Genomic DNA, 21,795 nt, shown 5'->3' on the forward strand with positions numbered 1-21,795 from the left:
AATTTCCTTTTTCGAAGGAGGTCTGGCCATGGCTGATAACCACCTTTACTATTGGGCTGTGAATACCCTAGTGGTGAATAAATGGATACACCGTGTTTGGGAGGACCCTGCCCTCAGAGCAGAGGTTTCACTGATTGGCTTAGATAACATTGTAGGTATAGTAAATGGGACACCCATCTGCCATGCACTCCCGGAGATTACCAGGAAAGTATTCCTGGCCTGGAGGTCAGCATTACACTGTTCAGGGTGAAATCCCAGAGTGACACTAGAAACCCCCTTCGAAAAGGAAGCATGGTTGGACTGGGTGGCATAAATTGAAAGAATCCTGGGATGGGACCGTATAAGCATGTCGAGGCTGGGAGACATCTTGGGGGGTGACCACAGGAAACCCTTTCATACCCTTCAATCAGAATTCTCCCCAAATAAACCCCAATCTTATCGCTATCACCAGCTCAGACATACCCTGTCAGCTATCACAGTATACTCACCACCCCAGCCGGATTACAACCCATTGAAGGCACGAGTACTCATGGGCCCACTGGATGGGGAGAAATTCCTGAGGTTTACAGAGACTAAGTTAATGACTCCCCCTGCACATTATCGAGCTTGAAAGCGAGATGGGAGGAATAGTTGGGTGCCTTGGAAGAAGCAAAATTAAGGGAAATATGCATGACGCTGCGTACCCAAGCCATATTGGCTCACTTAAGCCTCATTCAATTGATCTATTTATATTTATACTGCACATACTTCACACCCAGATGATTATGGAAAGCTCATACAATATCAGAACTTACCTGCATTAAATGCAGGGAAGGAATGGGAGATTTTTAGCATATGGTGTGGAGATGCCCCATCATCCATCGATATTGGCTTACCATATTTAAGATACTTTTGGAGGTATTGGGTCAGATAATTGAAGCCTCTCCCAATGTTGCTCTGCCCGGTTCTCTGGACAATCTGGGGCTGAGGGCCATGTGAACTTTGGTGCGTCTGAGAATACTATTGGCGAAAAGAGACATTGCAAAATACTGGAAAGCACCAAAAGCCCCCCCTGGAGAGCAGGTATGGGCTGATGTGCGAATCTACAAGAACCTATTTATGTAGTATGGTAATGCCCCAAAAACCACTCCAAAATATGGGGCAATTGATGGGCTTATTATGGGTTGGACGGAGGAAGCGCCTGAAGTGGGATGGAGGGGAATACATAGGGAATACTACAACTGTTTCCTGGATGTTCACTGCGAGGAACCACAATGTGTATGCATTATCTGTGCCTTTATCAAAAACCAAAATAAAATGTTATAAAAAAATGAAAATCAGTGGGTGTCGTTCTTCCTGGATTTGTGAGTGTATGAGAAATAAATGTCTTACTAATGGAAGAATTAACCATACAACAATCTTCAAACTAATAAATTTATAGATGTTGGAACTAGAGATGCGAGTCAAGGGGCTACAGTACCCCCACTATATCCATGCAGGAGTTCTGACATTGAATGAGTTTACAGACAGAGGTCAAATGTCAACCTTTTTTGTCTGACAAATTGTTGCTTTTTCCTTTGACAAAGAGATTGGTGTTGACTTTTCTCTCTCTGACTGCAGAGTGACAGGATTTTGTTAGATAAACTATGCGATATTCTCAGTGGTGTGAAAGTACATGCTGAACAACGTAAAAAATGTTCTAACAGAACAAAAATGAAATACCTATAAATTAACTGCACATATATTTCAAAATATAGCAGAAGTTAGGAAAGCACAAATGAATCAACTTTTTCTTATTCCGAAGTAAAATGGAAACAAAGATTTTAAAAGGATCAAAACAAATCAAGACACTTTAGTTGGTGATGCCCACATTATAAAACTTTGCTGAAACCCGATTTAAACACAATGGGCCCAGATCACAATGGTAAACTGAGACAAAAATCTCACTTTATGAATTTTGGTATTCAAAAAGGGCATTTACTATTCGTAAATGCCCTTTATGAATACCAAAAGTTGAACTTTATGACCTTCGGTATTCACAAAGGGCATTTACGAGTAGTAAATGCCCTTTGTGAATACCAAAAGTTTTAAAGTTAGACATACGCCTCATTTTACCTTTGTGAATCAGGCCCATTATCTTTTGTGTGCTATATAGTTTTATCAGTAAAACTGTATGTGTATCCAAAATCAGTGGTCATTTCAATGCAAAATGTGCTATCTGTAAATGCTGTCTGTAAATGACAGTGCGCTACCCCACCATGCATTAGTAGTATTTGTGTGACAGTGTACTCCAATATGCAACACCACTTACACTCAACACCGTTACTACTTGCTGAACTGGCATGGCTACTTTGCTACACATGTTCTTTATGTGATGCTTACATTTTTCAGAATCCCTATGAGTTCTGTGATGTAACATTAATGGCAGCACCCCTAGTATGACAATTGTTACATTGTATACATTGTGCATTGTGCTTCGCATCGAGTAAAAAAAACAACTTTTTGTGGTCATTGGTATTATCGAAGAGATTTCTGAACCCATTGGTTGTACTCCTTCAGTCACTATTTCTGCCAATTTGTGCTATTCTTTTTCTGTATATTTATATGAAAAACTTGAGAATATTTGCCTGAATCTGCAAAGCACCTATCATTTCTCTGAATGATCATTGGAATTTGCTCCTCTCACTCAATCATCTGCTCTGTCAGGACAATCAGTTCTGGCTCCCATGACGAACCTGCTCTATTCATGTTTTTTTCCAAAGCTTTAGGCACTATCAGTCCTGCCACTAAAGACCTTTATCAAACGCTGCTGACCATTGTCCCCCAGACTGGTAAAAAGCAATGGTTAGCACCCATATTCTCAGCAATCTTAGCAATTTTTGACATATTTCTCTTTTGCCCTTTCCATCGAGAACATTAAAAAAGAAGTTAAATATCATCTCTGGAATCATGGAGGAAAATATCTTGTTGCATTCTGAAGGTTTTTAGCTTGCTTTTGTTGGTGTGTGGTGTCTCACATCATGGTATGATGTACTTCAAAATGAAATATGCTAATATAATATTATTATTATGTTGTTTTTAACGTTGGGATTTCTTGATTTTTTAGCTCATTCTCGTATTTGGACATTTTGGCTTCATTAAAGGGTCTTTAAAATGAAATATGTCTGACTCTTTGGGCCTGATTACGATGGTGGATGGACTACACTACCAGGCCATCGGTGGTGGTCCCATCACCATCTAGCCCATTTTGTCTGATGGCCTCATTAGGATGCAGGCGGTCCAATCTCGGCTGGTGGGGAAAAAGACCGCCATTACCGATGGGATCAAGTATCCCGTCAGTGCGGCAGTTGGACTCCTATTCCCTACAATGGGGCAATGCTTGCTCAGGCACCACCGTAGGGATTAGGATGTCACTTTCCGGCGACCATTTCATGGTGGTTAAGCCGCCATGAAAAGGCAGGTGGAAAGTGACTTTGGGAGCCCCTAACAGGGCCTCATTCCCCCCTGGACCTCCTCTATGGGCCCTGCCTAAATATCCCTGCACTATGTGGCCGGCACCGATTCGTGCCTGCCACATAGTGTAGGGATGTTTGGAATGTGTATATTTTGTACTGCGGCATGTGCTGCAGCCTGCAGCACATGTCACAATGCAAAGTATACACAGTGCAACCGCCGTGAAGGCAGTCACATCCTAATGCATGTAGCAGCACCGCCGACATCTAGTCGGGCGGTCCTGCTTCTGCCATGGTGCCGGTTGGACGAAAGCCCAAGCGGCATCGTAATCAGGCCCTATGTCCTGAGAATGGTCTCAAGTACTACCTAGACACCAAAAGACCGAAACGTCAACGCATTGACCGCTACCTACTGACATGTATGAACTAATAGCCATCGACTAGGAAAAAGATACTAAGAGGCAGTCTTGAAAATAATTGTGATTTCGTTGAATGGTCTCCACGTTGTCTAAGGTCAGTATTGGGACTCAAAAATATCACTGTGACCTTTTAACACAGTGTGCTGGTGCTGTTTTTAGACCTTAAAATGTCTTTGAATTATAATAAGTACGTATATAGTTATATCTTACATTTGAAGTATGTCTTCTTTAAGTCATTGTTTAAATAATTGATTAGATCTATCATTAATTAAATTATTGGAAGGAAAGCTACAGTGAAAGTTTCAGGTTGGATATAGTATTTACCAATTCAATAAATGTGTGGTTTTCTGAGAAATGATTCCTTCAAAAGTGCTTGTTCTTGTTTGTTTTCCTATGAACTGTCCAAAATTCTACATTCTTGTCCTGCCAAATTTTGCCACTCCCTACAGTCATTTGTACAAGTTTACGTGGAGGCCCTTATTCCTACCTGGCTGTCAAGTACTGAAACTACTTGCCTTGTAAATTTTACGCTGTGCCCCATCATTCGGGTTTTCGTAAACTTCTAAAGATTCTGGGTATATTTACTAGGAAATGACAAAGCACGGAACTGCAAGCAATATAAAAAATGCAGGAATACACCGTATTCACAAGAATGGGGCTCACCCTTGTGTTTTCCTTTGAGCTGAAAATAGCTCCCTAGTGCCTGCGTAGACACCCTTGCACCATTTTGAAAGGGTGCCTGTGTTGCAGGGATGATTGTTTATGAGCAAGAAGGAGTCCCTTCCTCACACAATCAATAAGAGCAATTTGCTACATCTATGCGGCACACATAAAACTAGCAAATCACCATTAATTAATGATGTTTTTGTGCAAGAAGGCACACCTTCCGGCACAAAAACAATCATTGGTGGTGTTTTGCTCCTTCTATATGTGCTGCATGAAGTGCTTGTGCTTTTCCCCCTAAACAGTGAGGTTTCCCGTTGTCATAAGGGGGAGTGCCTCAAGGCACTCTTCCCGGGTTGAAGAAGTCACACCCATGGTGCTGTGAAATCCTCAGCCTGACAAAGTTTAGCTCAGGCAGCCAGGAGTATGCACCTTTAGTTCATGTCTAGTTCCTGGCTGCCTGACCTGAACAAGAAGAGTTTCTGTCAGGCTGACCTTTGTTCAGCCTGACAGACACAGTTCTTGCCTATACTGATGGGCTGCTGCTGCTAATACACTGTTCAAAGCACTAACCAGTTCAGGGGGCATATCTTTTCCTGGTTGCCTCCTGGGGCCAGGTTACTGTAAAGCACACACAATCCCGGTCTGCACTATGTGCATCCTTATTCGATGCACTTGGAGCAGACTCAGGTGCTCTGCTAATTTTCCCACAAATATATAATCGTGGATAGTCACCAATGCAAGTGGGTATTTGCATCTGCGTTAGGAAGAGTGCATTACTGAAAGAGGGACCGATGGTTTAAAATCGAAGCTCCCTCTTTCAATGCAAAGAAACCAGCCGGACTTGAGGGGGTAAGACACAATGGAGGCAGGTGTGTGCATTTGTGACTGTCCCCTGTGCATGACATGCCTAGCAGTTCTTGTGGCCTCCCCATGCTTCATCCTAAATGGCACTTTCAGGAGCTTACTAATCACTTGTCACTTCTCAGGTGCCACACACTGAGCTTTACGATGGCCTGTTTTGCCCTGCAACTATGCCTGCAATATGGCTTGTGTGCAGGAAAAATGGTGTTCCCTCATTTGCATGTGACTGCTTCCATACAAATGAGAAAACACACTTATGGGATTGTGCTGTGAAAATGTGCATTGGAATTATTGTCATTACAGAAAAGGCTAGAGAATCATTTGGTGGCAGCGTTCGACACGATATCTCATAATATCTTAATCGAACGACTGTCCAAGATCGGCATTGAGAGTACAGCATTAGCCTGGCTAAAGAGTTTTTTATCGAACCGTACCCGAGCTGTTAGCATGGGCTCATTTCGATCGGCAGAGACTAAGATCACCAAGGGGGTGCCACAGGGCTCTTGTTTGAGCCCCACTCTTTTCAATATCTACGTGGCACCCCTGGCTAGAATTTTGAGAGAGTTTGGGTCCATCCCTGTTTCTTACGCGGGCGATACTCAGCTCCTGTTTCCTTTCAAGAGTCTCTCCGACGAAGTGAGGACGTCCTTTTCCGAAGGCATGAAAGCTGTGGCTAAGTGGATGTCATCTAACTATCTCCAATGCAACGTAAACAAGACGGAAGTCATGCTTTTCGGGGAGGCTAGGATCATGTGGACACCGGACTGGTGGCCGCACAAGCTTGGTTTAGTGCCTGAACCCAAACAGGTTGCAAAAAATCTAGGGGTACGCCTTGACCGTGAGCTCTCCCTTAAACAACATGGCAACAGGGTGGGGGGCCTATGCTTCCATGTTAATGGTCTTTTACAAAAAGTCTTTCCTATGTTGCCGGACTCTACCAGAAAAATGTTGGTGCAGGCTCTAGTATTGAGCCGTTTGGATTATTGCAACGGACTCTTGCTGTCAGCCAATGAGGGTGTACTAGCAAAACTCCAGGTGGTGCAAAACACTGCAGCGAGGCTGGTGCTGAATGCCCCAACAAGATCACCATCTAAACCCCACCTGGACAAACTACATTGGCTCTCAGTTCGTAACAGGGTTAATTTTAAAATATGTTGCCTAATTCATAAGAGCCTAAATGGACTTGGGCCATCTTACTGGCTACACAAATGTATTCCATACAACCCTGCTCGGTCTCTGAGGTCAAGTACCCAACTTCTACTGAGAGTGCCAGCCGCAAAGAGGGCCAGACAAGGCGGCAAGCCTTTGTCCGTTGTCGGACCCACTCTGTGGAACAAACTCCCTCTCACGCTTAGGCAATGCTCAGAACATCTAAGTTTTAGGAAAAAACTTAAAACGTTTCTGTTTCAGACCTAATCTATGGATCTACTGATTACACTGAACTGTCTGCCTATAATGTGCTTCTGGCTTGTCTCTGTCTGTCTCTTTTCTTTCTGTGCGCAGAGATACTCTGTATAGTGTCGATTCTAGAGCGTTACAAACCCGCAAATAAATAAATAAATCTCTGTTTCATGATGGTGCCCGGGTGCAAAATCAAACACAAACTCTTGCCTCTATCTTTCATTGCAACTCAACCAGCAACTTGTAACTTATCCCCACTTAATAACTTTTTTCCTGATCTCTCCAGGTACTTCTGTGGCATTGTTTACATGTCTTGTATATGCTGATTTGGCAGCCTGCATAGGGTTCCTCGACATAATCTGTCCATTTTTTCAGTGTCCTTTTTCTAGAACTCTTTATTTCAGATTGTGTTTTAGTTTTCGGATCTACTGATCATCAGAGCACTGGTTATTTCAATTCCTGGAGGGCTCAGTCGCCACCTGCTTGTTCTTTCATGCTTCTATCTTCTAATACTGGCCTTTAGCACCTAATCTGTTTTTAATTTATCAGTTATTTTATCCACCAATGATTTCCATCCAGGTTTCAACAAAGTATTGTATTTGCTTAATTCTATTACAGTATTTAGATAGAGCAGGAGCTGTGGAATACTTTACACAAGATCCTCTTTGTATTTAGATGTTGAAGGGTCTAGTATAAGGGATGTAGGGGATATTAAGAACAGGTTATAACCTTAATCAAGAAAGACTGAAAGAGTGTGATGTCTTTTGAATTAGAATTAGGTATGTTGTTTCTGTTTTGTTGTCATTCTTGTTTTTCCCTCCTTTTTCTTTTCCTATCATTTCCTATTTTAGTATTAGCTCTTCTTCCTCTACTTCTTTCTTTCTTCTCCTTCTTCTTCTGGTTCATTACTTTGTCCTCACATGAATATCTACTTTCCTCAGTTATCTTACTCTATTGTCTTGCCTACTTTCGTGATCTTCTTCTCGCTTCTCTTTTCTCTTCTTCTCCTTTTTCCTTCTTGTCGTATATCATTTTTCTACCTAAGTCTTTCACATCCTATTTGTTTTGGTCTCTTTTCTTTATGTCACTTCTATATCCATTGTTCTAAATTTTTCTCTATCATTACATTTTATGTTCTCATAGTTGGAATGTTATAAATCTCACCTTTTGTTCTTCAAAGGTCTTTGGAAGCCTTCTTTTCCTTGTAATTTTATTGATGCTTTTATGTCCTTGAAAATCATATCATGGAATGTCAGAGGTCTGAACTTTCTCTTCAAATGACAGTGTATTTTAACACACTTATCCAAATTAGGAGCAGATATTATTTCTTTAAAGTTGAAGAAGGGATGAGTTGGGAATGTCTTTTTTTCTCCAGGTGATGGTAAACGCAATGGGGTTGTTACTCTTTGTCATACATCGTTAAAGATGAATTTGTTCTCTCAACAGTCCGATGAGGAAGGTAGATGGTTATACACTAAATTACAAGTGGGGGATGTTCCAATATCATTGTTTAATGTTTATGCACCCACCAATGGAAATCCTCTATTTTGGTCTTCATTATCTCAGCAGATTTCCTCGTACACTGATGACAACTTTATCCTCGCTGGTGATTGCAACCAAGTGATTGATCCTTTCATAGATCGAAGTTCCCTGGTTTCTTTAAAACCCCATATAGCACATAAGCTATTCATTCAAACAATTCAGCAATATAAACTCATTAATGCCTGGAGAATTTGTAACCCCACCACTAGAGAATTCACGATTTTCTCCTCAGCCCACCAAACTCAATCCAGATTGGATTACTATTTTGTTTCACACAATATATCCCAAACTTTAAGAAGCACTGAAATTGGCTCTATTCTGATCTCAGACCATGTTCCTATTTCCATTCAAGTGGATTTGTTTTTTAAAGCAAACTTACCTAGGAGATGGAGATTTATTAACTCACTTCTTCTTGATCAAAATTTCCGCTCCTCTTTTGTTTCCTTCTTTAATCAATATTTTTCTTTTAACCAAACCAATAATCTAAATTTTTCTATTGTTTGGGATGCATTAAAAGCAGCTGCTAGGGACTTCATTATTGGTTTTGTTTCCAAAAAACATAAAAAGGCTTGAAGGTTACCAGAGATCTTTTGGCTGAGATGAAGAGACTAGAACATTCCTATTACTCCTCTAAATCCAAAGATTGTCTCTCACAACTTATTAAGGCAAAATTTCGATTTAATAAGGAATCAACCGACAATGCTTCGTTATATCTGTTGGTGTCAAAGGCTAAATTCTATGGTGCAGAAAACACAACAGAGCAGACCAGGTCTGGAAAAGTGTGTAGCTGTACTGGCCGAAGTGTAACCGTGGATGCATGCATGCACATAAGGTGTTGTAGCACACTGGCTAGATAAATCCCATCAGACCACCCTTTGTGGTGGAGTTTACGTCATGTGGGATATTTATTGATCATTCCAAATCATAACCGATTTAGTAGTATCGATATAAAATGGATGTCAAAACACTAGCCGTGATGACCATCGTGAAGTGGTATTTACTAAAGTGCAGTGCTTAAAGGGCAAATAGTGTAACTAAAATTGACTACACGGGCATTGTAAAGTATTCAAAATACACAACATGTGTCAAAAATTAAAAACACGCCGAGTAGTAAGACTACCCCATGGCGTTATGTGCAAATCGGTCGACATGTTTCAGCCCGTGGGGCATTGCCCCGGCTTTCTTCAGGACCATAAACAGAGAAGCTACTGCAACTGTCAATGATTTGTTGGATCAAAAACAAAGAATGTACTAAGAAAAAGGTACATATCTACCAGGAACCTTCACATTTGACTGCCCGCTGGAAGGAGAGAAGAACATCTTCTTCCTAGAAAACAAAAATTGTTTCACATACAAACACCATATAACACACACATATCCACATGTGTACACTGAGACCGCACAGACAAAACACACCTGCATGAATGAATTGCATTCAGCATTATATGAAAAGCTTTATATAAAAGGTATAATAGCTTTGCCACCACGAGGCATTTCCCCATGGTGTTACTCACCCAGCTTTTTGTGGGTGACGACCTCACCTCACCCGGCGACCGCTCGGGAGAATGAGGCCCCGCTCTACAGTGTAGAAAAAAGGAAACCATGAGTACATGACTCTATGGTGTCCAAGCCAATTGCTCTACACCAAAACCCAACAGACGTGTGTTAGTGCCCCAACTGTTCAACCCTGAAAACACCCACATGTATGTCCATAAGACGCTTGGAAAATATATGAACTGAAAGGCTCTTTAATCATAGAGCACAAAACTGGGGTATAAATTACCCTCAAAGCGTGCTATTAATAGCTCATAAATGGCTTGCCTGGGATAAAAGTATATGATTAAATGTAGCAAGTCCTAGAAATATTAATTAGTACTATCCATGCTGTATGGCTGATCAAGTGCCCAACGACCTAGAACAACAGAGTCCTCGATGTCTAGTGCTCTGGGGGCCGACCTACACTCATCCAAACGAGTAAGTTAAACTAATCACTACTGCAGGAAAAAACACCATAAAACTGACCTGTCCGTCGGTGCCTCTAATGGTAAACCGAGCGGAAGTGGAGGTGTCAGGATAGTCGTCCTTTACCCTTTTTATAACTGCCGGTTGATTAACTCGGCGTTGGTAGCAGCGCAATGTGGACAGTAGCGTGAATGCAGAGACACTGCTCACATGCGCATGCGCAAAGCTATGGGCGATTGCGTGGAAGAAGAGACACTACCCTCGTGCCCATGCGCTGTAGTCATAGTGCCCGAGAGATGGCATGAGTTGTTTATTATCGCTACCTGTTTAGCGCGCAACAAAAGAACGGGAAAGTTATCCAAAACTGTCATCTCGGGGGTTGCAGGAGGAATGGTAAGGAACAGAACCTCAAAGAAATACTGCTCAGCTTGTAGGGCGTACAACAACTATAATGGTTTCTGAGGTCACAAACCAACCCTGAATACAGGTACATAGCCAGTGGGGAAACACTGTATTCATGTCAAGCACCCCTTGATTATTTACACGAATGATTTAGTGAAGGTATCTCGTCATGAGTGAACATGTTGTGGATGTACTAGGTCCCAAATCCATGGTAATTGAACCATACAGAGTCACTCTGTGATAGAATGTGACATCCAATGCAGACTGGTTATTATAAGAGAGGACTGAGCCTCTGAGTGGAAACTGATAGTTTAGATCATAAAGGGTTGCTATTTGGAAAAGCGCAATATGGCCCTTATAATTACTTTGAAAATTATTTTTGTCTCAAGTGTCAAAAGAGAATAGGTGTCAGGACTGGGTGAACAGAAGGGAAGCGCACACAATTGTGTTGGGTGAGCTTGGGGTGCAACAAGAAATGCGTTGCATCCGTTCAAAAATGACCCGCAACTGAAAAGTTGCTCTAAATATCAAAAAACAAAAAGGTTTGTGGAGGGTCGAGGGGAATATTTAGTGACCTGTCTGCCCATACCCCTAATACAAGATACAGAAAACACAACAGAGCAGACCAGGTCTGGAAAAGTGTGTAGCTGTACTGGCCGAAGTGTAACCGTGGATGCATGCATGCACATAAGGTGTTGTAGCACACTGGCTAGATAAATCCCATCAGACCACCCTTTGTGGTGGAGTTTACGTCATGTGGGATATTTATTGATCATTCCAAATCATAACCGATTTAGTAGTATCGATATAAAATGGATGTCAAAACACTAGCCGTGATGACCATCGTGAAGTGGTATTTACTAAAGTGCAGTGCTTAAAGGGCAAATAGTGTAACTAAAATTGACTACACGGGCATTGTAAAGTATTCAAAATACACAACATGTGTCAAAAATTAAAAACACGCCGAGTAGTAAGACTACCCCATGGCGTTATGTGCAAATCGGTCGACATGTTTCAGCCCGTGGGGCATTGCCCCGGCTTTCTTCAGGACCATAAACAGAGAAGCTACTGCAACTGTCAATGATTTGTTGGATCAAAAACAAAGAATGTACTAAGAAAAAGGTACATATCTACCAGGAACCTTCACATTTGACTGCCCACTGGAAGGAGAGAAGAACATCTTCTTCCTAGAAAACAAAAATTGTTTCACATACAAACACCATATAACACACACATATCCACATGTGTACACTGAGACCGCACAGACAAAACACACCTGCATGAATGAATTGCATTCAGCATTATATGAAAAGCTTTATATAAAAGGTATAATAGCTTTGCCACCACGAGGCATTTCCCCATGGTGTTACTCACCCAGCTTTTTGTGGGTGACGACCTCACCTCACCCGGCGACCGCTCGGGAGAATGAGGCCCCGCTCTACAGTGTAGAAAAAAGGAAACCATGAGTACATGACTCTATGGTGTCCAAGCCAATTGCTCTACACCAAAACCCAACAGACGTGTGTTAGTGCCCCAACTGTTCAACCCTGAAAACACCCACATGTATGTCCATAAGACGCTTGGAAAATATATGAACTGAAAGGCTCTTTAATCATAGAGCACAAAACTGGTGTATAAATTACCCTCAAAGCGTGCTATTAATAGCTCATAAATGGCTTGCCTGGGATAAAAGTATATGATTAAATGTAGCAAGTCCTGGTGGTCAGAAAAAAGCTGGCAAACTTTTGGCGAATTACTTAAAAGTTAAACATACAAAGTTTGATACTGACACTATTTTTGATGAACACAACACAACTACGAACTAAAGATCCAGAAATATTAAATTAATTTCTTCTTTTTTATTAATCACTATACTCTCCTGAGACTACACCTTCAGATTCTGACATTACACGATTTCTCTCAGGTATCCACAAAGTCTTTAATATTCAAATAGATTTTACCCCGTTAGAAGCTAATCTATCACAAGAAGAACTTCCTTGTGCTTTACAATCACTTTGTAGTGTAGTTCCTATTATCCCAATAGGCTCTGCGCATTGGAATAATACCTTCAATAGTATAGACCTAGGACAGAGGTTAACTAGGTCTTCTACTGACGATATTAGACTTAAACTTTTTGGTTTTGCCAGCTAGCTCAGAGTTCACTAGAAACTTTCTCGAATAGGCAAGGAGGAGTTTAACCTCCCTGGATAGACAAGAAGGGATTTAGTTTCTGACAACCATAGAACATGACAACTTTGCTCTCCCCTAATCAAGAGTGTATCTGTAGAGTCGTGTGAAAACAAAAGACAACTTATTTTACTCAGTCAGTTCAGTGCATTCTTAGTTTCACCAGATTGTAGAGAAAAGGAAGAGACGGGCGTGTTCAATAAAAGATGTTATTTATTGATCAGTCTCTTTTCTCGTACAAGAGAAATGAATCGATATTATTGCGATACTTATGGTTAAGTAAAGTGCATACAATAAAAGCAGAAGTATAAAATAATACTGCAGAAGCATTGATATGGTTTCTAAGCCATATGATATTTAAAACTGATAAAATAGATACATACATATATACATTTGACTAATCGTACTCAACTGGTGCTTCTAACCACGCCTACCCCAGTGTACCTGACCTAAGCCTAATACGTGGGCGGGAGTAGATAAGTAGCAGTTTAAGTTAAGTTTGTTTTGCCAAGTGACTGACTCAAGAATTCTCTGCAAGGGGTTATTCAGTTCTGTACCTGAGATCTAGAATGGTTGAGGGCTGGTATCTCTCGTCTCTGGTCTTGATATTCCAGCTGCCTGCGAGGGCTGCTTGGAAGCGCCGGAGCTGGATTTCTCGGCAGGAGAAAAGCAGCGTCTCGTTCTCAGCGCGTCAGGAAGGCAGGGCAGCGCCAGTGGAGTCTGCTCTGTGCTGGCCTCTTCGGCAAGTCTCGCTGCTCCGATCTCGTCACCACCGCGTGTGTTTGCTTAAGGCAATGTCGGTAATATTTATACCTGTAAGGTGCCGAGATTGACGTAAGGATGGACATGGATACGTCAATAAGGATGTCATATGAATGGGCTCGTTCGCACATTCTTTTGCTGAAGTTCTCGGTGAAATCAAAACAATGGCCGCAGGGATTTTCCCAGGTTGTCATAGGTTTGATTTGTTTTGAGAACTCCGTATGCCTTATCAGGGGCTGGAGGAATAGTGCTTGCCTAATTAGATGGCAAGCGTTATGACCTAATCAGATAACGCGTTCCTGTGCCGTGGTGTGGCTTAATCAGATAAAGTTTTTTTGTACCGTGGGATGGCTGCTAGTTAATTATTAACCAGAACAGGGTCAGGAATAGGGGGATCGATACAGAACCTATAGGAATACATCACAACTTAAGAAAGACAAAGCCCCGGGACCTGATGAATTTACAGCTGAATTTTTTACTCACTTTGCTCCTATTCTTCTTCCCAAATTACTCAATCTCCTAAATATTTTTACACAGTCCGGGAAGTCTTCAGGTTCCTTTTTTAGAAGCACTAATATGTCTAATACCCAAAGATAGGAAGGATTTGCAATATTGTAAGAACTATAGACCCATTTCTCTTGTAAATATTGATTATAAAATGTTTTCCAAAGCCCAGGCTATTTGTCTTGTATCATTCCTTCCCCAATTATTAGGCGCAGAACAGTTGGGTTTTGTTAAGGGCTGTCTCCTTTCTGACAATACCTGATTGTTCTCCAATATATTATCAAAAGCCACACACTTATCCGACTCATTAGCTGCTATAGTATTGGATGCAGAGAAAGCATTTGACCGAGTTAATTGGTTGTATCTCTTTGATACATTGAAATGATTCAGTTTTGGCCCCAGAATTATTTCTTTGATCTCCATCCTGTATTCTAATCCACATGCAGCAGTGTTTGTGAATGGCACTTCATCTCCCTATTTTGAGTTAAAAAAAAGTGGAACATGAAGGTTGCATGTTATCTCCATTCCTTTTTAACCTAGCCTTACAACCTTTATTGTCCAGGATTCGTCAAAATGTTTACATAAAGGGATTTGAAACTAAAGACACCCAATTTAAGTTAGAAGCCTATGCTAATGACATTTTATTATTCCTCCCCAAACCGCAATCTTCTGTTCCTGCCTTCCTACAAGAAGTGGAGCTTTTTTCTTCTGTTTCCGGTTATAAACTTAATCGTGATAAATGTGAAATATTGCCCCTGTACCGCCGCCCTTGTGTGCCTCGTACCGCCGTCCTTGTGATCTTGGTATTGTACTCGTTCCGCCGTCCCTGTGATTTGTGATACTGTACTCTTTGTGAATTTCCTCCATCCTTGTGTTGTGTGATATTGTACTCTCTGTGAATTCCCCTTGGATTGTACTTGTTGTGTCGCTTTGTGCCCCGTGTCTCCGCTTGTACCCGGCCCCACCCATGCTCCCTCCAGCAGCACCGCACCGCTGCCCCCCTCCCGCCACCCCGCTCCCGCCTCCCAGCTGCTCCTCCCATTGACCCTCCCCTCCCCACTCTCCATTTATGGCAGAGTGCACGCATACGCGCAGCGGGCGTGCCGATTGTGCGCCGAAGGCGTGCCAAAGGCAAGCCCGTCTGCACCCGTCCGCGCCTGACCCGCGCCCAGCACCAGGACCCCTGGCCCCCGTCGGACCTACGATGCCGCCACCCTCATCGCACTCAAACCCGACCGACCAAGAGCCTGCCACCGAGCCACCCCGAGACGCACCCACGGACCCTTCACCTGTCAAGCCTGCAAGTTCACCTGCCTCCGGACCTGCACCACATCTGCCAAGCCAAGCACCAACAACAGCCACCTCAAGTGCATCCTGCACAACACCCGATCCATCCACAGACACGCCATCGAACTCTGGAACCTGCTCGACAAAACCTCACCAGACGTCGCCTTCCTCACAGAAACCTGGATGAACGCCTCCTCAGCACCCGACATCGCCATCGCCATCCCAGTCGGATACAAGATCATCTGGAGAGACCGCGTCAACCAGACTGGAGGAGGCATCGCCATCGTACACAAGAACACCATCCGCATCACGACCGACTCCAACGACACCTTCGCCGCCGCCTAGTATCTCCACTTCCAGATACACACCGACCCAAGGACCACCCTCAGAGGCACCCTCGTCTACAGACCCCTGGCACCACGTACACAATTCAGCGAAGACATCACGGACTTCATCAGCCCGCACGCCCTCCGATCCGCTGACTACATCTTCCTAGGGGACCTCAACTTCCACCTGGAGAACAACAAAGACTGCAACACCGCCGCCCTGCTGGACAACTTCGCCAACCTCAGACTCAAGCAACTGGTCAACACCCCCACCCACTATGCCGGCCACACGCTTGATCCCGTCTTCTCATCCAGCAAGCACATCACCTTCAGCCACTCCACCGGACTTCACTGGACCGACCACAGCTGCGTCCACTTCAGCTTCAGAAGAACCACGACCCACCGCCACCCGCAACAGGTTCCTCGCAGGAGCTAGAGCAAGATCACCGCCGAGCAGCTCACCACCTCCCTCAGCCAGAACCCACCCGCCAGCACAACGAACCCCAACGAAGCAGCACGCAACCTCACGCAGTGGCTGACCACCTGCGCCGACGACCTCGCGCCACTAAAGAACCCTCCCAGCAGACTCAGAAGCAAGAAAGCCTCCTGGTTCACCGACGAACTCAAGGACTCCAAGAAGAACTGCCGCATCCTCGAGAAAGCCTGGCTCCTCGACCAGACCACAGACAACATGACCGCCCTCAAAGACGCCACCCGCAAGCACCACCAGCTCATCCGCACCACCAAGAAGAAATCACTGAAGGAACGACTGGACAACAACGCCCACGACAGCAAGGAACTCTTCAGCATCGTCAAGGAGTTCTCCAACCCCAGCACTGGCAACAACGACATCACTCCTTCACAAGATCTCTGCGACTCTCTCGCCTCGTACTTCCACCGCAAGATCGCCGACATCCACAACAGCTTCGGCACACCATCCACGCACCCAACCGTCAAACCAACGCCCCCCACCGCCACCCTCCGCACCTGGACCGCGGTGATCAGCGAAGACACAGCCCGCACGATGAACACCATCCACTCCGGATCCCCAACCGACCCCTGCCCCCACCACATCTTCAACAAGGCCGACTCCATCATCGCACCCCAACTCCGGGACGTCATCAACTCCTCCTTCAACACCGTCACCTTCCCGGAGAGCTGGAAGCATGCCGAGCTCAACGCCCTACTTAAGAAACCAACAGCGGACCCCACCGACCTCAAGAACTTCCGCCCCATCTCGCTCCTCCCTTTTCCTGCCAAAGTCATCGAGAAGACCGTCAACAGACAGCTTGCAGCCTTCTTCGAGACGAACGGTTCCCTTGTCTCCTCGCAGTCGGGCTTCCGAGCCAACCACAGCACCGAGACCACCCTCATCGCAGCCACCGACGACATCCGAGCCCTGCTCGACAACGGGGAAACAGCGGCCCTCATCCTCCTGGACCTCTCTGCAGTGTTCGACACCGTCTGCCACCGCACCCTAGTTCAACGCCTCAGCAACATCAGTATCCAAGAAAAGCACTGGAGTGGATCATCTCGTTCCTCGCCGGAAGAACACAAAGAGTCCGCCTCCCCCCGTTCCGATCCGAGGCCACCGAAGTCATCTGCGGCGTACCACAAGGATCATCATTCAGCCCCACCCTCTTCAACGTCTACATGAGACCTCTTGCAGCCATCGCATGCCAACACAACCTCAACGTCATCTCCTACGCCGACGACACCCAACTGATCCTCTCCCTCACCAGGGACCCCGCCACTGCCAGAACGAGCCTACACGAAGGGATGAAAGACGTCGCCGAGTGGATGAAGAACAGCCGCCTGAAACTGAACTCAGACAAGACAGAAGTCCTCATCCTGGGACCATCGCCCTCCGCCTGGGACGACTCCTGGTGGCCTCACGCCCTGGGCACCGCTCCCAAGCCAACAGACCACGCACGCAATCTGGGCTTCATCCTGGACTCTTCCCTCTCGATGACCAGACAAGTCAACGCCGTCTCCTCATCGTGCTTCAACACCCTGCGTATGCTCCGAAAGATCTTCCAATGGATCCCGACCGAAACCAGGAAGACGGTCACCCAGGCACTCGTCACCAGCTGACTGGACTACGGGAACACCCTCTACGCGGGAACCACAGCCAAACTACAGAAAAGACTCCAGCGCATACAGAACGCCTCCGCCCGACTCATCTTGGACATCCCCCGACGCAGCCACATCTCCGGCCATCTGAGGGACCTGCACTGGGTCCCCGTCAGCAAAAGGATCACGTTCAGGCTCCTTACCCACGCACACAAGTCTCTCCACGACCTGGGCCCCAAGTACCTCAACGACCGCCTAACCTTCTACACGCCCACCCGCCAGCTACGTTATACGACCTCGCCCTCGCCGCCGTACCACGCATCCGAAGAGCCACCGCCGGAGGAAGTTCCTTCTCCTACCTGGCAGCCAAGACATAGTACTCCCTCCCCATCCACCTCCGGCTTACACAGGACCATCTCGCCTTCAGGAAACAACTCAAGACTTGGCTGTTCGAGCAGTAGCGGACCCCTCCCCCACGCGCCTTGAGACCCTTCCGGGTGAGTAGCGCGCTATGCAAATGTTATGATTGATTGATTGATTGATTGATGTACAATTTGAATACTCTTGCAAACCCCCATTCAATGCGCCTGGAGTTTGGTTTACTATCTTCTTATGCCTTTCCTCTGGCAGATGTATGGAGGAGAGGAAACTCTCTCCTATGTGGAGAGGAGGAAATATTACAGTCAGTTTGAAGGTTGAATTTTTCTCTCTGCTGAAAGAACGGAGTGCGTTTCTTAGGTCGTTTCAGCAGGCTAAAGACATTTTGGTGCCCGATTTGAATATTGAATCTTTCATGTCCAAGTCCACTCTAAACAGCCTACTAAAGGGCTCTGTGTCCAAAATGAGCTTGACCACTGATATTGCCCAAAGCCAGTCAAATCTGCGTAATCAGGTGGTAGATGAGAGCAATCTGGTGAATACACCTCAGCTTTAACTGATATGGAATTTGCCCCATGAGATCAGAAGCTCGATCCTGTTGCTGAGATTGGATTTGCTACCTTTACGTGTGATTGATTACTGGCATTTGAGACAAAATCCCCAAAAAAGACAGAAGATGCGAGCTGTGCCAGCTACACATCCAAGATCTTAATCACGTATTATTTGTGTGTCCTGTGTTGCAAAATGCTCATCATCAAATTTATCAATTTATCAAATATAATGTCCATGTTGCCTTGGATAATTTACAACAAGGGGTGGTGATGGACAGAGTCTCTGAATTAAGCAGAAAACTCTCACCCAGTCAAGAGATCAGGGCTAGATCCAACACCGTTTTTTAGCTCACTGCATCATCCCAGTTTCAGAACCTGGCTGTATGCAAATTAGTCTGTTCCTGTCCCAGTGCATGATGGGAACAGGGCAAACCAAACTACAAAGCCAATTCTTACACTGGAAAGGAAACAAGCTACCGGGGACCGGTTTCTGGCATTTCAGCCTCTTCGGCCCGGCTTGCTTGAATCCTGATGGTGCAGTGAGCAAGGGACTCATGTCTGAGCATACCCTTCCACGCTTAGGGTGGACAAAATAATTTACAACAAGGGGTGGTGATGGACAGAGTCTCTGAATTAAGCAGAAAACTCTCACCCAGTCAAGAGATCAGGGCTAGATCCAACACCATTTTTTAGCTCACTGCATCATCCCAGTTTCAGAACCTGGCTGTATGCAAATTAGTCTGTTCCTGTCCCAGTGCATGATGGGAACAGGGCAAATCAAACTACAAAGCCAATTCTTACACTGGAAAGGAAACAAGCTACCGGGGACCGGTTTCTGGCATTTCAGCCTCTTCGGCCCGGCTTGCTTGAATCCTGATGGTGCAGTGAGCAAGGGACTCATGTCTGAGCATACCCTTCCACGCTTAGGGTGGACAAAATAATTTACAACAAGGGGTGGTGATGGACAGAGTCTCTGAATTAAGCAGAAAACTCTCACCCAGTCAAGAGATCAGGGCTAGATCCAACACCGTTTTTTAGCTCACTGCATCATCCCAGTTTCAGAACCTGGCTGTATGCAAATTAGTCTGTTCCTGTCCCAGTGCATGATGGGAACAGGGCAAACCAAACTACAAAGCCAATTCTTACACTGGAAAGGAAAAAAGCTACCGGGGACCGGTTTCTGGCATTTCAGCCTCTTCGGCCCGGCTTGCTTGAATCCTGATGGTGCAGTGAGCAAGGGACTCATGTCTGAGCATACCCTTCCACGCTTAGGGTGGACAAAATAATTTACAACAAGGGGTGGTGATGGACAGAGTCTCTGAATTAAGCAGAAAACTCTCACCCAGTCAAGAGATCAGGGCTAGATCCAACACCGTTTTTTAGCTCACTGCATCATCCCAGTTTCAGAACCTGGCTGTATGCAAATTAGTCTGTTCCTGTCCCAGTGCATGATGGGAACAGGGCAAACCAAACTACAAAGCCAATTCTTACACTGGAAAGGAAACAAGCTACCGGGGACCGGTTTCTGGCATTTCAGCCTCTTCGGCCCGGCTTGCTTGAATCCTGATGGTGCAGTGAGCAAGGGACTCATGTCTGAGCATACCCTTCCACGCTTAGGGTGGACAAAATAATTTACAACAAGGGGTGGTGATGGACAGAGTCTCTGAATTAAGCAGAAAACTCTCACCCAGTCAAGAGATCAGGGCTAGATCCAACACCGTTTTTTAGCTCACTGCATCATCCCAGTTTCAGAACCTGGCTGTATGCAAATTAGTCTGTTCCTGTCCCAGTGCATGATGGGAACAGGGCAAACCAAACTACAAAGCCAATTCTTACACTGGAAAGGAAACAAGCTACCGGGGACCGGTTTCTGGCATTTCAGCCTTTTCGGCCCGGCTTGCTTGAATCCTGATGGTGCAGTGAGCAAGGGACTCATGTCTGAGCATACCCTTCCACGCTTAGGGTGGACAAAATAATTAACAACAAGGGGTGGTGATGGACAGAGTCTCTGAATTAAGCAGAAAACTCTCACCCAGTCAAGAGATCAGGGCTAGATCCAACACCGTTTTTTAGCTCACTGCATCATCCCAGTTTCAGAACCTGGCTGTATGCAAATTAGTCTGTTCCTGTCCCAGTGCATGATGGGAACAGGGCAAACCAAACTACAAAGCCAATTCTTACACTGGAAAGGAAACAAGCTACCGGGGACCGGTTTCTGGCATTTCAGCCTCTTCGGCCCGGCTTGCTTGAATCCTGATGGTGCAGTGAGCAAGGGACTCATGTCTGAGCATACCCTTCCACGCTTAGGGTGGACAAAATAATTTACAACAAGGGGTGGTGATGGACAGAGTCTCTGAATTAAGCAGAAAACTCTCACCCAGTCAAGAGATCAGGGCTAGATCCAACACCGTTTTTTAGCTCACTGCATCATCCCAGTTTCAGAACCTGGCTGTATGCAAATTAGTCTGTTCCTGTCCCAGTGCATGATGGGAACAGGGCAAACCAAACTACAAAGCCAATTCTTACACTGGAAAGGAAACAAGCTACCGGGGACCGGTTTCTGGCATTTCAGCCTCTTCGGCCCGGCTTGCTTGAATCCTGATGGTGCAGTGAGCAAGGGACTCATGTCTGAGCATACCCTTCCACGCTTAGGGTGGACAAAATAATTTACAACAAGGGGTGGTGATGGACAGAGTCTCTGAATTAAGCAGAAAACTCTCACCCAGTCAAGAGATCAGGGCTAGATCCAACACCGTTTTTTAGCTCACTGCATCATCCCAGTTTCAGAACCTGGCTGTATGCAAATTAGTCTGTTCCTGTCCCAGTGCATGATGGGAACAGGGCAAACCAAACTACAAAGCCAATTATTACACTGGAAAGGAAACAAGCTACCGGGGACCGGTTTCTGGCATTTCAGCCTCTTCGGCCCGGCTTGCTTGAATCCTGATGGTGCAGTGAGCAAGGGACTCTTGTCTGAGCATACCCTTCCACGCTTAGGGTGGACAAAATAATTTACAACAAGGGGTGGTGATGGACAGAGTCT

This window comes from Lissotriton helveticus, chromosome 1_1, assembly GCF_964261635.1.
Source record: "Lissotriton helveticus chromosome 1_1, aLisHel1.1, whole genome shotgun sequence".
Classification (NCBI taxonomy): domain Eukaryota; kingdom Metazoa; phylum Chordata; class Amphibia; order Caudata; family Salamandridae; genus Lissotriton; species Lissotriton helveticus.